This window comes from Pongo abelii, chromosome X, assembly GCF_028885655.2.
Source record: "Pongo abelii isolate AG06213 chromosome X, NHGRI_mPonAbe1-v2.0_pri, whole genome shotgun sequence".
NCBI classification, from domain to species: Eukaryota; Metazoa; Chordata; class Mammalia; order Primates; family Hominidae; genus Pongo; species Pongo abelii.
Window position 1 is genome coordinate 154,141,159 of NC_072008.2, and position 15,982 is coordinate 154,157,140.

Consider the following 15,982-nt stretch of genomic DNA (forward strand, 5'->3'; position numbering starts at 1 on the left):
TGCAATCTATCTATCTGACAATGGGGTAATATCCAGAATCTACAAGGAACTTAAATAAATTTACGAGAAAAAAAAAAACAACCCCATCAAAAAGTGGGTGAAGGATATGAACAGACACTTCTCAAAAGAAGACATTTATGCAGCCAACAAACATATTTTAAAAAGCTCATCATCACTGGTCATTAGAGAAATGCAAATAAAAACCACAATGAGATACCATCTCACGTCAGTTAGAAAGACGATCATTAAAAAGTCAGGAAACAACAGATGCTGGAGAGGATGTGGAGAAATGGGAATGCTTTTACACTGTTGGTGGGAGTGCAAATTAGTTCAACTATTTTAGAAGAGAGTATGACAATTCCTCAAGGATCTAGAACCAGAAATACCATTTGACTGAGCAATCCCATTACTGGGTATGTACCCAAAGGAATATAAATCATTCTGCTATAAAGACACATGCACACATACGTTTACTGCAGCACTACTCACAATAGCAAAGACTTGGAACCAACTCAAATGCCCATTAATGATAGACTGGATAAAGAAAATGTGGCACATATACACCATGGAATACTATGCAGCCACAAAAAAGGATGAATTCATGTCCTTTGCTGGGACATGGATGAAGCTGGAAACCATCATTCTCAGCAAACTAACACAGGAACAGAAAACCAAACATCACATGTTCTCACTCATAAGTGGGAGGTGAAAAATGAGAACACATGGACACAGGGAGGGGAATATCACACACCGGGGCCTGTTGGGGGGTGGGGGGCTAGGGGAGGGATAGCATTAGGAGAAATACCTAATGTAGATGATGGGTTGATGGGTGCAGCAAACCACCATGGCACATGCATACCTATTTAACAAACCTGCACGTTCTGCACATGTATCCCAGAACTTAAAGTATAATTAAAAAAAAAAAAAAAACTGAGAAGGGGAAGGATACTACTGGCAAGGCAAATGGACAAATAACCTGCTTCTGTTTTCTCTCCCTTCTCATCCATCCTGTACATTGTTGCTGTGATAATTTTCCCAACACAACAATTTCATTCAGATTTTCAAGTGCATTCAGCTCACTCTTCAGCCTGACTTGCAAGACAATGGTACATGCTGGCTAAGAGTGTAGGACTTAAAAAAGATGGTGGTTGAAGATATATGCCTCCACTACCTCATGAAACATCAGGAAAATTATAAAGTAACAGATGGAAACATACATACACACACACACATACAGAGAGAGAGAGAGAGAGTCAGGATAGGAGGAGACAGTAGAATCAAAATCTTAGAAGTTGGAAAGCAAAAGGACAGGTGATAACTGACTTAGCAAACACAAGAAACCTGATGCAGCCATAAAAAGGAAGGAGATCTTTTGTAGGGACATGGTCTCAATCCAGATCTGCAGAGAGGGTTCTTGAATCTCACAGAAGAAAGAATTCAAGGTGAGTTGCAGAGTGCAGTGATAAGATATTGAAAGCTACACTGTTACAGAGTAGGGCATCCTCAGAAATTAAGAGGAATGCACTATCTTTAAGCTTTTCTTATATAAGTGTCCTGTCTATGCAAATACTAAACTAAGCTGTGACTATGTGCAGGAGAGCAGATAGCATGAGAAAATTTATTATTCTGTTGATGTAAAGAAAACTATCCTTGATATTTTAGTGGGTAAGTACATCAAAGAATAACTATAATTATTTTGAAACCATATATTGTTATGGGTATTGGGACATCTAGACTTTCTGCTATTGTAGGTGTGTGTCCTTGTAGGTTTTCCTCAACTATAAACACTTTATAACCATGAGTCATAGCTGGAACCGAAAGTGCCTTTTTAGTCTCAGGATGGAGCTGAACTTAAAATGGTGTCACTCTGGTTCTGCTAGGCTCCTGTTTCCCTAACAGATATTTTACTGAGGATGTCTAAGTAGCATATTAATCAATTCCATATCATATCATGGCAGACGCTGTTGGTTGCCTTTCCAAGGATTATTTTCTCTATGTATTTTTTTCTTCACTGACAGGAGCATGGTCTTGTCTAGGGAGCAATGCACCCAGTCCAAACAAATCATGACATGTCATTCCCATTGACCATTGACTGGTATAGAGATGGGTATATGTGAAACTGTTTTTGGCCATCTAGATGTAAGAGAAAGTTTATTTGGGGCCATACAGTTCTACCTTACAGAGAACTATATAAAACACGGTTTGTTTGCCCTCTTCCTTCCCATTTTACTTTGTATCTTGTTGTGTGAACATCTGGAGCTTCAGTAGACATCTTGTAACCAAGAGGCAATATGCCCAGGAATGGAAGAATAGAATTATGAAAAGAGCTTGGCTTGTGGACTATGACTTTGAACACTCAAACTATGACTATCTTCTACCAGATTTCTTGTTCACTAAACAACTAATATATTCCTGGTTTAAACCACTGCTAGTTTGAGTTCTGTTACTTGCACTCAAAAACAGCACACACTGAGCAATTCCATTTTTATGTTTAATAGAAAACCCCACATCTATGGATATACATATGTTCCTTGTGAATTTTTTTGATAATGTAAAAAGGTGAAAGAAAAATGGACAACTACCAGTTGAAGAATGACTGAAGACTATTATGCAACCATTAAGAAAATATTTTGGTGGTCACTTCGGCAGCATATATACTAAAATGGAATGGTAGAGAGAATATTAGCATGTCCCTTGCACAAAGATGACATGCAAACTCGTGAAGCATTCCTTATTTTTCTTCATAAGCAAATAAGAAAGTAAGATCCTTTTCAGACAAGCAAATGCTTAGTGAATTTTTCAACACCAGGCCTGCCTTGCAAGAGCTCCTGAAGGAAGCACTGAATATGGAAAGGAAAAACCACTACCAGCCATTATAAAAACACACTGAATTACACAGACCAGTGACACCATGAAGCAACCACATAAACAAGCCTGCAAAATAACCAGCTAGCATCATGATGATAGGATCAAATGCACACATAAAAATACTAACTTTAAAATGTAAATGGACTAAATGTCCCAATTAAAAGGCACAGACAGCAAGCTTGATAGAGTCATTGTGTCTGGAATTGGTGGGTTCCTGGTCTCACTGACTTCAAGAATGAAGCCGCGGACCCTTGCGGTGAGTGTTACAGTTCTTAAAGATGGTGTGTCTGGAGTTTGTTCCTTCTGATATTCAGATGTGCCCTGAATTTCTCCCTTCTGGTGGGTTCGTGGTCTCGCTGACTTCAGGAGTGAAGCCACAGACCTTCTCAGTGAGTATTAAGCTCTTAAAGGCAGTGCGTCTGGAGTTGTTCATTCCTCCCGGTGGGTTTGTGGTCTCGCTGGCTTCAGGAGTGAAGCTGCAGACCTTCGGGGGTGAGTGTTACAGCACATAAAGGTAGTATGGACCCAAAGAGTGAGCAGCAGCAAGATTTATTGTGAAGAGCGAAAGAACAAAGCTTCCACAGCGTGGAAGGGGACCACAGTGGGTTGCCACTGCTGGCTTGGGTGGCCTACTTTTATTCCCTTATCTGGCCCCACTCACATCCTGCTGATTGGTCCATTTTACAGAGAGCTCATTGATCCACTTTACAGAGAGCTGATTGGTCCATTTTACAGAGAGCTGATTGGTCCGTTTTACAGAGAGCTGATTGGTCCATTTTGACAGAGTGCTGATTGGTGCATTCACAAACCTTTAGCTAGACACGGAGTGCTGACTGGTGTGTTTACAATCCTTTAGCTAGACATAAAAGTTCTCCAAGTCCCCAGTCAATTAGCTACACACAGCACACTGATTGGTGTGTTTACAAACCTTTAGCTCGACACGGAGTGCTGATTGGTGCGTTTACAATCCTTTAGCTAGACAGAAAAGTTCTCCAAGTCCCCACCCATCCCAGAAGCCCAGCCAGCCTCACTTCTCACTGGCACTCACCGCAGGACTTTGCAGCACCTAGCCTGGGCACTCCGGCAGCCCAGAGGGAGCCCATCCCAGACAATCAAGAGGAAAAGAGGGGAAGTGAGAAAGAGACGGAGACCTGCTATTGTGGCCAATGATCCCATGAGGAGGGAACGGTGGTCCACACACGGGATTCAGCCTCTGATCAAGCCCAGCAGGCCCATGCTCACCTGGAACCCGCGCTGGCCCGTGAGCGCCACGTGCAGCCCCAGCTCCCACCGGCACCTCTCTCTTCACACTTCCCTGTGAGCAGAGGGAGCCAGCTCCAGCCTTGGCCAGCCCCAGAGAGGGTCCCTCATAGCGCAGTGGCAGGCTGAAGGGCTCCTCGAGTGCAGCCAGAGCAGACGCTGAGGCTGAGGAGGCACTGAGAGCGAGCGAGGGCTGCTAGCACATTGTCACCTCTCATCGTGACCCATTGGTATGCTGTCTTCAAGAGACCCATCTCACATGCAAAGACACACATAGGCTCAAAATAAAGGGATGGAGGAAATTTTACCAAGCAGATGGAAAACAGAAAAAAGCAGGGGTTGCAATCCTAATTTCTGACAAAACAGATTTTAAACTAACAAAGTTCAAAAAAGACAAAGAAGGGCATTACATAATGGTAAAAGTTTCAATTCAACAAGAAGAGCTAATTATCTTATATATGCACCCAATACGGGAGCACCCAGATTAATAAAGCAAGTTCTTAGAGACCTACAAAGAGACTTAGACTCCCATACAATAATATTGGGAGATTTTAACACCTCAATGTCAATATTAGATCATTGAGACAGAAAATTAACAAAGATATTTAAAACCTGAGCTCAGCTCTGGATCAAGTGGAGCTGACGGATATCTACAGAACTCTCCACCCAAATTCAACAGAATATACATCTTCTCATTGCCACATGGCACTTACTCTAAAATTGATCACATAATCAGAAGTAAAACACTCCTCATCAAATGCAAAATAACTGAAATCCTAACAGCCTCTCAGACCACAGTGCAATCAAATTAGAACTCAAGATTGAGAAATTGACTCAAAGCAACACAATTACATGGAAATCGAAAAACCTTCTCCTGAATGACTCTTGGGTAAATAATAAAATTAAGCAGAAATCAAGAAATTCTTTGAGACTAATGAGAAAAAAGAGACATGTACCAGAATCTCTGGGATGCAGCTAAAGCAGTATTAAGAGGGAAATTTATAGTACTAAATGCCCACATCAAAAAGCTAGAAATATCTCAAGTTAACAACCTAACATCTCAACTAAAAGAACTAGAGAAGCAAGAGCAAACAAACCCCAAAGCTAGCAGAAGACAAGAATTAACTAGGATCAGAGCTGAACTGAAGGAGATAGAGACATTAAAAACCCTTCAAAATAACAACAAAACCAGAAGCTGGTTTTTTGAAAAGGTTAATAAAATAGATAGACCACTAGCTAAATGAACAAAGAAGAAAAGAGAGAAGATTCAAATAAACACAATCAGAAATGATAAGGGGGATATCACCACTGACCCCACAGAAATACAAACAGCCATCAGAGAATACTATAAACACCTCTATGCACATAAACTAGAAAATCTAGAAGAAATGGATAAATTCCTGGACACATACACCCTCCAAAGACTGAACCAGGAAGAAATTGAATCCCTGAATAGACCAATAATGAGTTCTGAAATTGAGGCAGTAATAAATAGCCTATCAACCAGAAAAAGCCCAGGACCAGATGGATTCACAGCCGAATTTTACCAGAGGTACAAAGAAGAGCTGGCATCATTTATATTAAAACAAATTTTAAAAATTGTTGGGACTCCTCCCTAACTCATTTTATGAGGCCAGCATCATCCTGATATCAAAATCTGGCAGAGGCACAGTGTAAAAAGAACACTTCAGGCCAATATCCTAGATGAACATAGATGCAAAAATCCTCAATAAAATACTGGCAAACAAAATCCAGCAGCACATCAAATAGTTTATCCACCATGATCAAGTTGGCTTCATTCCCAGGATGCAAGGTTGGTTCAACATACACAAATCAATAAATGTGATTCATCACATAAACAGATCTAAAGACAAAAACCACATGATTATATCAATAGATGCAGAAAATGCCTTTGATAAACTTCAACATCCTTTCATGTTAAAAACTCTCAATAAAATAGGTATTGAAGGAACATACCTCAAAATAATGAGGGCCATATATGACAACACAGAGCCAACAGCCCACTGAATGGGCAAAAGCTGGAAGCCTTCCCCTTGAAAACCAGCACAAGACAAGAATGCCTTCTCTCACCATTCCTATTCAACCTAGTATTGGGAGTTCTGGCCAGGGCAATCAGGCAATAGATAGAAATAAAGCATATTCAAATAGGAAGAGAGGAAGTCAAACTATCCTTTTTGCAGATGACATGATGCTATATCTAGAAAACTCCATTGTCTCAGCCCAAAAGCTTCTTAAGCTGATAAGCAACTTCAGCAAGTTTCAGGATATAAAATCAATGTACAAAAACAGCTAGCATTCTTATACACCAACAACAGGCAAGCAGTGAGCCAAATCATGAATGAACTTCATATATGAAAAACATATATGTATGAAACATATGAAAAGCATATATGTATGAAACATATATGAAAAACATATGTATGAAACATATGAAAACATATATGTATGAAACATATATGAAAACATGTATGTATGAAACATATAGGAAAAACATGCATGTATGAAACATATAGGAAAAACATGTATGTATGAAACATATAGGAAAAACATGTATGTATGAAACATATAGGAAAAACATATATAAAAAACTTAATATATGAAAAAAGCTTGACATCACTGATCATTAGAGAAATGCAAATCAAAACCACAGTAAGATACCATCTCACACCAGTCATAATGGCTATTTTTTAAAAAGTCAAAAAACAAACACAGATGCTGGCAAGTTGTAGAGAAAGAGGAATATTTTTATATTGTTGGTGGGAGTGTGAATTAGTTCAACTATTGTGGAAGACAGTGTGATGATTCCTCAAAGACCTAGAGGCAGAAATACCATTTGACCCAGCAATCCCATTACTGGATGTACACCCTAAGGAATATAAATCATTCTATTATAAAGATACATGCAAACGTGTTCATTGCAGCACTATTCAGAATAGCAAAGACATGGAATCAACCTAAATGTCCATAAATGGTAGACTGGATAAAGAAAATGTGGTTATGCAGCCATAAAAAAGGAATGAGATCATGTCCTTTGCAGGGACATGGGTTGAGTTGGAAGCCATTATCCTCAGCAAACTAACGCAGGAACAGAAAACCAAACACCACGTGTTCTCATTTATAAGTGGGAGCTGAACAATGTGAACACAGGGACACAGGGAGGGGAACAACACACAATGGGGCCTGTCAGTGGGTGAGTAGGGGAGGGAGAGCATTAGGAAAAATACCTAATGCATGCGGGGCTTAATACCTAGGTGATGGATTGATAAGTGGAGCAAACCACCATGGCACACGTTTACCTATGTAACAAACCTGCACATCCTGCACCAATACCCCAGAACTTAAAATTTAAAAAGTAACCTGAACCTTAAGCAGATAGTAGGGGAAAGCAAGAAACAACATGACTTGTACTGAAGAGTCTCCTTAAATCCCAGGAACTGACTGTACCAAGCACCTCTGGAAAGACAGGGGAAGAAAAGGTTGAAAACAGAAGTGCTTGAAAGTCTGAACATCTGGAGTCTCGGATGTATACTCTTTTGATCCCTGGCTGTGTGGTTGACTACTGTTCCCCAAACTCATCAGAGGACCAACGTATAGCCTATGTAGAAGATAAAACATATGTCTGGACTAGAGAATATGAAGCACAGATGAGGGTGGGGATACCATATTGAAAACTGGAATTAAGTAAAATTCTCTGAGCACTGACTATTGAGACCTTAAACCTTCTTCATCAACTGGGATCCCAAAACACCAGATTGTACATTCCAGGCAGGAGATGGGAGGATGTCTCTCTGCAGGATACTACTAGCACAAGAAGAAAAATCTAAAAACACTGAGTCTAAAGGTACTGACAATCAGGGGTTCCCCAATGAAACAGTGCAACTATACCATTGGCAGTGAACCCTACAGCCCAAAAACCCTACCCACATACTCAACGTTGCTAGTAATCTTTTAGTATCTCCCTCATAAATATGAATGGACACCTAAAGATCACAGACATCTGAGGAAACTCTGACATGACAGAAACGAAAACAAGCAAACAGAGGTGAATAACCTGAAAAAGAGAGTGATGATTCAGGAAGATGACAACTTCAAAAACAAAAACAAAAAAACCATGCACATTAATGTGCCCAGCATCACAATAATGTAAACACTGGATATTGTTCTAACCAATGCGTAGTGAGGAGAGAGAAAAGAAGAAACAGGAAGTGTGATTGTATGGGGAGTACAGGCAGTGGTTGCATAGAGTGAATTAGAAAGCTTTTCATTTTTGTTATATGACTAGCACAATTTGCATAGCATTACAATGATATGTCTATTGTAGATTTGGTGGAACTCTACTGTAAAATCATCTGAGTCAGATACATGGTAAGGGTAAAATTTTTGAATATCTTTTCATATTCTTATATTGCTATTTTCCTATTCAAACTTTCTACTATTTCTTGAGGTATTTTCTGTAATCAGGAGTTTAAATGTAGGGTATAAAATTGTACATATAGAATTCTTCTTACAAATTTTAAAATATGCTCATATATTTAATTCCGCTTTCTCATTCTTAACTTTACTTGTGTGTTTGCTCTTTTTTTCATAATCACACTTGTCAAGTTTTTTTTTCTTGTTCTTTCCAAAACCAAATTTCACTTTTGTTGATTTATTTAATGTATTGTTGGCTTGTCTTACTGTTTTCTATAACATTATCTGTATCAGCTCTTTCTGATTTCTTTGGGCATATTTTTTCTATTAATTTTCTAGTTTGTTGAATTAAGCACTTAAATTTTTCCCAATATTTACTGTTTTGTAATACATATGTTTAAAGCTGTACCTTGTCCTCTGAGTACATCTTTGAAGCATTCCATGGGTTTGAATACATACTACAATAACTGTTTTTCATTTTTAAATAAGTTGTAATTTGAGTTTGTATTTCTTTTTTTTTTTTAAATCCAAGAGTTATTTAGAAGGGTGTCATTTCACTGCCTGATTGTGGTGGATAGGACAACCTCCTCCCCCAGTCTCCCTGCAAAGATGTCCATGTCTTAATCCCTAGAACCTGTTACCTTACATGGCAAAAGGGTCTTTGCAGATATGTTTGTCAACTATCTTAAGATAGGGAGGGCCCAATATAATCTCAAGAGTCCTTAAAAGATGAAAGAGAAAGGCAGCAGAGTCAGAGAAAGAGATGAGGCAATACAGAGTGATGAGGGTAAACTCTAGAAACTGGAAAAGACAAAAAAAAGAATTTTCCCCTACAGCCTCCAGAAAAAACAGAGATCTGTTGACACTTGATTTTAGCCTCATAAGATCTACTTCTGATTTCTGATCTCCAAATAATAAATTTACGTTGTTTTAAATCACTAAGTGTGTGGCAATTTCTTACAGCTATAATAAGAAACTAATATATAGATTAATTTTATTACTGTCTTTTTATTAAATTCTTGATTTTGCTTCTGTGTTAAGAGAAAATGACTTGCTTAACTTCTGCTTTGGAGAATGTGTTCTTTTCTTTTGTGGCCATATTCATTATCAATCTTTGTAAATCTTTTCCTGAAAAAGATGTGAAGTCCTTCTTTGATGGATGTATTGTGGATATATATTATAGACATAGATATACATATAAATATAGATATGTATATAATATATATCTTAGTTGACAAGATACATATATATTCTCTTGAAGGATAATAGATTGTACTAATATACTAATATAAGATAGACCTCTATGTCTCATTTGTTATATATATATAGATATAGATATAGATACAGATATAGATATATATACACCACATTTAGCATTTGGCCTTAAGTTATATCTAGTATTGATATGTGCTTTTTTAAAACATGCATTTGCCTCGTGTTTATTTCCCTATCTCTTTATTTTCAAATTCTCTGTGTCATTTAATTCATTTGGCTTATTTCTAGTATATTTCTTTATGGTATATAAAGAAACTATACCATACCATATTGTTAGAAGGGGAGTTGTGTTTAACTCTTTTTAAATGTCTGTCTTTTTCTTTGAATCAGGGAATTTAACCCATACATATTTATATGATTAATGATGCTCTATTTTATGTCTTATATTTACCTTTCTTTCCTTATTTTTTTCTTTTCCACTTCTATTCCCATTCTTTTCCTTACCTTCCCCTCCCTTTTCCTTTCTTGCACTTTGTTGGCTTTTTCTTTTCGGCCCCTATACAGCTTTGTTACACATCCTATTTCTATTATTTTAGTGGCTACCCTTAAACTGTTAATAAATATTAAAAATTAACATTTTCCTTCTTCATGTACAATTAACAGGTATCTATACACTTCCCCTGAAAAAGATAAGATCTTTAGCACTCCATTACCCTTTCAGCCTGCCCTGTCCATCTTCCATATTATAGTGATCTGGAAAATTAGTTCTAGGGATTTTTTTTAAGTTATGCATAACTGTTATTTAAGCATATATATAAGTATTTCTAGCCTCTTCGTGTACTTTTGTTTCTTGCATTTCCAATTTTCTGCCTTGGATTTATTTTTCATTTTGCTACAGTAGCTTCTTGAGTAATTTTTTTCAGTGAAGTCTGCAGGGAATAATTTTCTGACTCTCTCCATGTCTGAAGGAATCCTTATTTTGCCTCACTATAGTGTTAGCTGGACTAGATATAGAATTGTAAGTTAAAAAATGGTTTTCCCTCAGAACTTTGAAGGTATTGCTTCTTTTTCTTCTTAAACAAATCTGATTTTTACTCCTTTGGACAAAATTTTCTTTCTGGCTCTGTCTCTGTAGAAGCTTCTGGAATTTTCTTTTACCCTTGGAGTTATGAAATACATAAGAATATGCCCAGATGTGGGTCATTTATTATTCTTCTTGGTCAGCATTGGATAAATCTCTTTATTCAGAAAATTCCTTTTTTAAGCTTGGGAACCATTTTTCTGTTTTATTATTTATTTGATTATTTCTCCCCTCTTACTATGTTGTCTCTTATTAGATTAAACTTCTAGGATTGATTGACAACATCTCTTAACTTTTATCTCAAATTTCCCTCTCTTTAGCTTGTAGGAGTTCTTCGTTTGTTGGTTTCTATATTTCATTTTTTTAAATCCTTGACTTTATTCTCCAGAGCCCCAATTTGCTCTTCAATCATGCACATTCTATTATTTAATACTTTTCTTGCATTTTTCTTATTTTGCTAAAAAGATAATTTTCAAGAACTGTTTCTTGTTCTCTAATCTTTTTGTTGCTGTGAAGCTTATTTTGTTTTATGAATGAAAATTATTTTTTTTCAAATTTCTCAAAAAGTTGATTGTTATTGTTGTATTCCTCATCTGTTGCATGCATTATATCTATTTCCTCTGAGATCAGTTGTTCTCATGGTTTATGGTGGCCTTTCTGTTTTATGCAGCTCTCTAGAGGTACTTGGCTATCTGTTCATGTTTATGAATGAAGGGCTAGGTTCTGAATACAGGTAGTTTTCATGGATTTCTCTGCAGTTGTATGTGTTTCCCTAACAGGATGTTCCATTGAATGGGCAGTATTGTCTGTGAACTCAGCTATATGTAAATGGATAGGGCTTAAAGCATGTTTAGACATCGTTGCTTAAATGTATGTCAACCTAAAGTAGACCATCACCACTGCAATTGCTGATATATTGAAGGGTTTATTTCTCTCCTGAGTAACAGTATCTTTCTCAGCTATCTAACTCAACTGCCTATCTGAAATTCTTTGCTACTTCTCTCTCATACTTCGGTACCCACACTGGAAGCAGTTCCTAGCGGGTTAGTTCACTTGTTAAAAGTGCAGTGTCTTTATTGTGCACCTCTCCGTGGTTAAGTGTGTAACAGCCTTCAGCTCAGTAAGAGGTGGGTATTGTGAGAAGGTATTGGAAAAGATGGAGAAACAGCCCTGTGATTTTAATTTAAGTATTTAATTAATTTCACTGATGGTTTCCACAGGGCCCCTTTTGCCCCACAGCATTTATTACTTCTGAGTTTGAAGACTTTTTTTTGGGGGGGGAGGGGTTGTTCTTACCTCTGCAGTTTTCTCCCATGTGTTTTGGAATGTGGTTTTCTCTATCTGATCCTGTCTGCTCCCCAACCTCTGGGAATTTCTTATAATTTCTGGTTCACTGGTGATATACTGTCTTATCAGCATTGTTATGCATTCAACAAATACTATGGAGCTCCTGCACTGTGCCAGTCACTGTTTTAGGTACCAGAGATACAGCCATGAACAACAACAACAACAAATTCTCAGCTGTCATGAAGCTTATCTTCTAGTGGAGGGAGACAGACAACAAATACGTCATTAAAATGCATAGCTTATCAGATAGTGATATCTGCTGGGGTTTGAAGGGGGGGAATTTAGCAAGAAATAGGAAAAAAGAGTATCCGTGTACCTGCTTGGGTCACGGGATGGGGGCGTTGTGTAGCAACATAGATTGAAGGAAGTAAAGGAAGAGATGAAGGGAGCCATGCAGATAGCTAAAGATAGAAATCCAGACAGAGAGAACAGCAAGTACAAAGACACTAATAAAGAAATTGCCTGGAGTTCTATAAGAACAGTAAGAAGGCCAAGGTGGATTTGCTTCTACATCACTATTTTACTAATTTTATAAAATTTGGAATAGAAGGGAGGTAGATATTTGTGCCCAATTGGCATACTTAATCCAACTTTCCATTGGGATTTCATTCTCTGAATGTATTAGCCTCATTCTGCATACAACTTATTTATAATTATAGATCCTCTCATGACATTTTATTTTGCTATACCATGTTATACAAGCAATGGTGTGCTACAGCCAGCTCACACCAGCTTACAAGACTTGGTTGTTAAATACTCAGGAGTTTTGCAAGCTGGTTGTTGAACCATTGGTAGCTTGTGGTTAATTGGCCATGGTGGGAATATTTACCCCATGGAATCACCAAAAGCTATAAATCAGGTTTTTTATAGAGACCCACTTCACCAGTGCAACAGTATAATTAATTTTCATATTACATAACATTTTATGTATGTCTATTTTGCCTCCCACAATAAATTAATACCAGAAGTTTCTTAAAGACCAAAATTATATTTTGGTATAATCAGAAATAATAAATAAATGTCGTTATGTATATAACAGTGCCCTGCAGTTATTTATTAGATAAAGGAAACAATTAGGGCAACTAGAATTTTCTAGTTCAAGAGGTGGCTAAGACTGACAGATATGGACAGAAGAGCAAAACTGATGTCATTAAACCTTGAGGCTATCCATTGAATCCTTTTGTAATTCATATCAATTAACCACGGCATGTCTTAGTCTTTTTTATCAATGTTATAGTTAACAATTTTTAGTACTAACTATGCATACGGTGATAAGCACTTCATATGTGTTATTTCACTTACTCCTCAACAAATCCTAGGATGGGATACTATAAATGGCTCTATTTTTGGATTAAGAGACTGGCCTGGAGTCATACAGTTAGTGTGGGACAGAACCAAGACTTTTGTCTGGCCTGTATGGCTTCCTATTCCATGCTCTTAACCACTGCATACCATCTCCTAATTCTTCCCAAAATGTCACTTCATGTAGCCTCATATTACCACTAATAGCCCCCATACTATGTGTTAATTTAAAATGAGGTTGAAATGGATTACTTTTTTCAATTTTAACTGAGGCAGATGTGAAGATTCTAATATTGACAGTGAGATGTTTTGCTAATTAACACTTCAGTTTAATAGCTTGAGCATGGCTGAAATTTAAGCTCAACTTGTCTTTGCAGGTCCTCTTGTGGTACAACTCAATTACTGCAGTTTGGATCTATTAGATAACACAATTTTGGAGATTTTCCAAAAGTAAATAGTAAAAGATACAATAAGTCAACATTTAAAAGCCAGGGAACTTTAGTCTGAGAAATATATTTTTGAGGAGAGTATTCTGTTGATTCACTTTTTAAGTAATTATGTTAATGTCATAAAAGTATATAACAATAGAACTACCTTCTAGATAACACTTGTACCTGATTTGCAGTTAGGTATCATATTTCTAGAGCTGCATTGTGCAATATGGTAGCCATGAGCCACATAAGAGCTTGGAATGTGTATAGTGCAACTGAGAAACTGATTTTTAAAATTTTATTCCACTGTATTTGATTTTAATTAATTTAAATTTAAAAATTGAAGCAGTGTAAAATAATTTCTCTGTTAAATTTTTATTTTGATAGAACTACTTTTCACTGTAACCACTAAAAATTTAGCATCTGAACTGAAATGTGCTGTAAGTATAAACTATATACAGATTTCAAGTACTGAATTTTAAAAAGTCAAATATCTCATTAATAATTTTATATTGACTACATGTTAATACATTTCAAATATATTTTTAAATGAAGTATAATATTAAAATTAATTTTACTCCTTTTTACTTTATTGAGGTGACTAGTAGATTATTTAAAATTATATATGTGGTTCACATTATATTTCTATTGGACAGCACTGCTCTAGAGCATTTAAATATTAATGAGTTCTAGTAGAGACCCAGTTTTGCTGAGATCATTTGTAAATGGGATATTATACCTGTAGCAATGGTTACAGTCATGCCTAATCTTCCTCATAACCCAAGGAGCATTTCTTATAGCCCAGAGTCTCAACTGGTGTGCAGGAATAGGATATGGTATGCAGTGACAGGGATTGCCATTCCCTTCCTGCACTCAGGGTGGTGGGGGCTGGGAGTGGAGTAGCACCCAGGCAGAGGCTTCTGGCTGGCACATCTCCAAGCATTGGCCCCAATATCTGTCCTTACGTGCATTGGATATTTCTGTCCATTTGTGGCTGACATGACCTTTTGGTGGTGTCCAAGCTAGATGCAAGTTAATTGCTCTAAGAATGTATAGAAGTTCTGCATTACTTTGAAAAACTAGATATAAAAATATTCAACTTGATACAAAAATATACTTATTACAAAAATGTCAGTGTCACATTTGTTAATGAAATAAAAGAGCTGTTGAAATATTTATATCATTTTAACCATTGTACATTTGGAAATGCAAACATTGATTTTACATTTTGAACTGTCTCACTTATGATAACTATCAAGAATTTAAAGAGATGGGCCAGGCACGGTGGCTCACACCTGTAATACCAGCACTTTGGGAGGCCGAGGTGTGTGGGTCACTTGAGGTTGAGGTCAGGAGTTCAAGACCAGCCCGGCCAACATGGTGAAACCCCGTCTCTACTAAAAATACAAAAAGTAGCCGTGTGTGGTGGCGGGTGCCTGTAGTCCCAGCTGCTCAAGAGGCTGAGGCAGGAGAATTGCTTGAACCTGGGAGGCGGAGGTTGCAGTAAGCTGAGATCTGGCCACTGCACTCCAGCCTGAATGACAGAGTGAGACCCTGTCCCAAAAAAAAAGAAAAAAAGAAAAAAAAGAATTTAAAGAGATGATCTATTAAAAAGTCTTGATCAGGAATAGCAAGGAGCCTTTTAAGCATAAAATCTTTCTTTATTGCTTTTTTCCTTTAACAAATATTTACTGTGTACCTACTTTGTGCTCAGAGTTGTTCTAATGCTTGGAATCTATTAGTGAACAAAATAAACAAACAAAAAACCCTGAGCTCAAAATGCCAGAGGTTGGATAAGAAACATGGATTATTGGCCACTTCTACTTTTAAATGCACTTCTCAACAGAAAATTCACTTTGTTATAACATGGTGTACCATCTATTCGTCCTAAGAGGACTGAGATCTATATATCATTTGGTTATGTTAATTTCTTTCATTTCCCAGAATTTCATGATTTATGATTTAATATTTCCCAAAATTAGTATGTGTGCTTCATTGCTTCTAGATCCCCATTAAGAGGTTTGCTTTTCACACCCCCCTCCAAGCC

General features: G+C 37.1%; 1 non-coding gene across 1 annotated transcript; it reads left to right on the forward strand.

The window, feature by feature from the left end:
- The first annotated feature begins 2,633 nt into the window (after positions 1-2,633).
- LOC112131116 (U6 spliceosomal RNA) lies at positions 2,634-2,739 on the forward strand. Its single transcript, XR_002913264.1, has one exon. It is a non-coding gene; the product is annotated as a U6 spliceosomal RNA (small nuclear RNA).
- Positions 2,740-15,982: the final 13,243 nt, after the last annotated feature.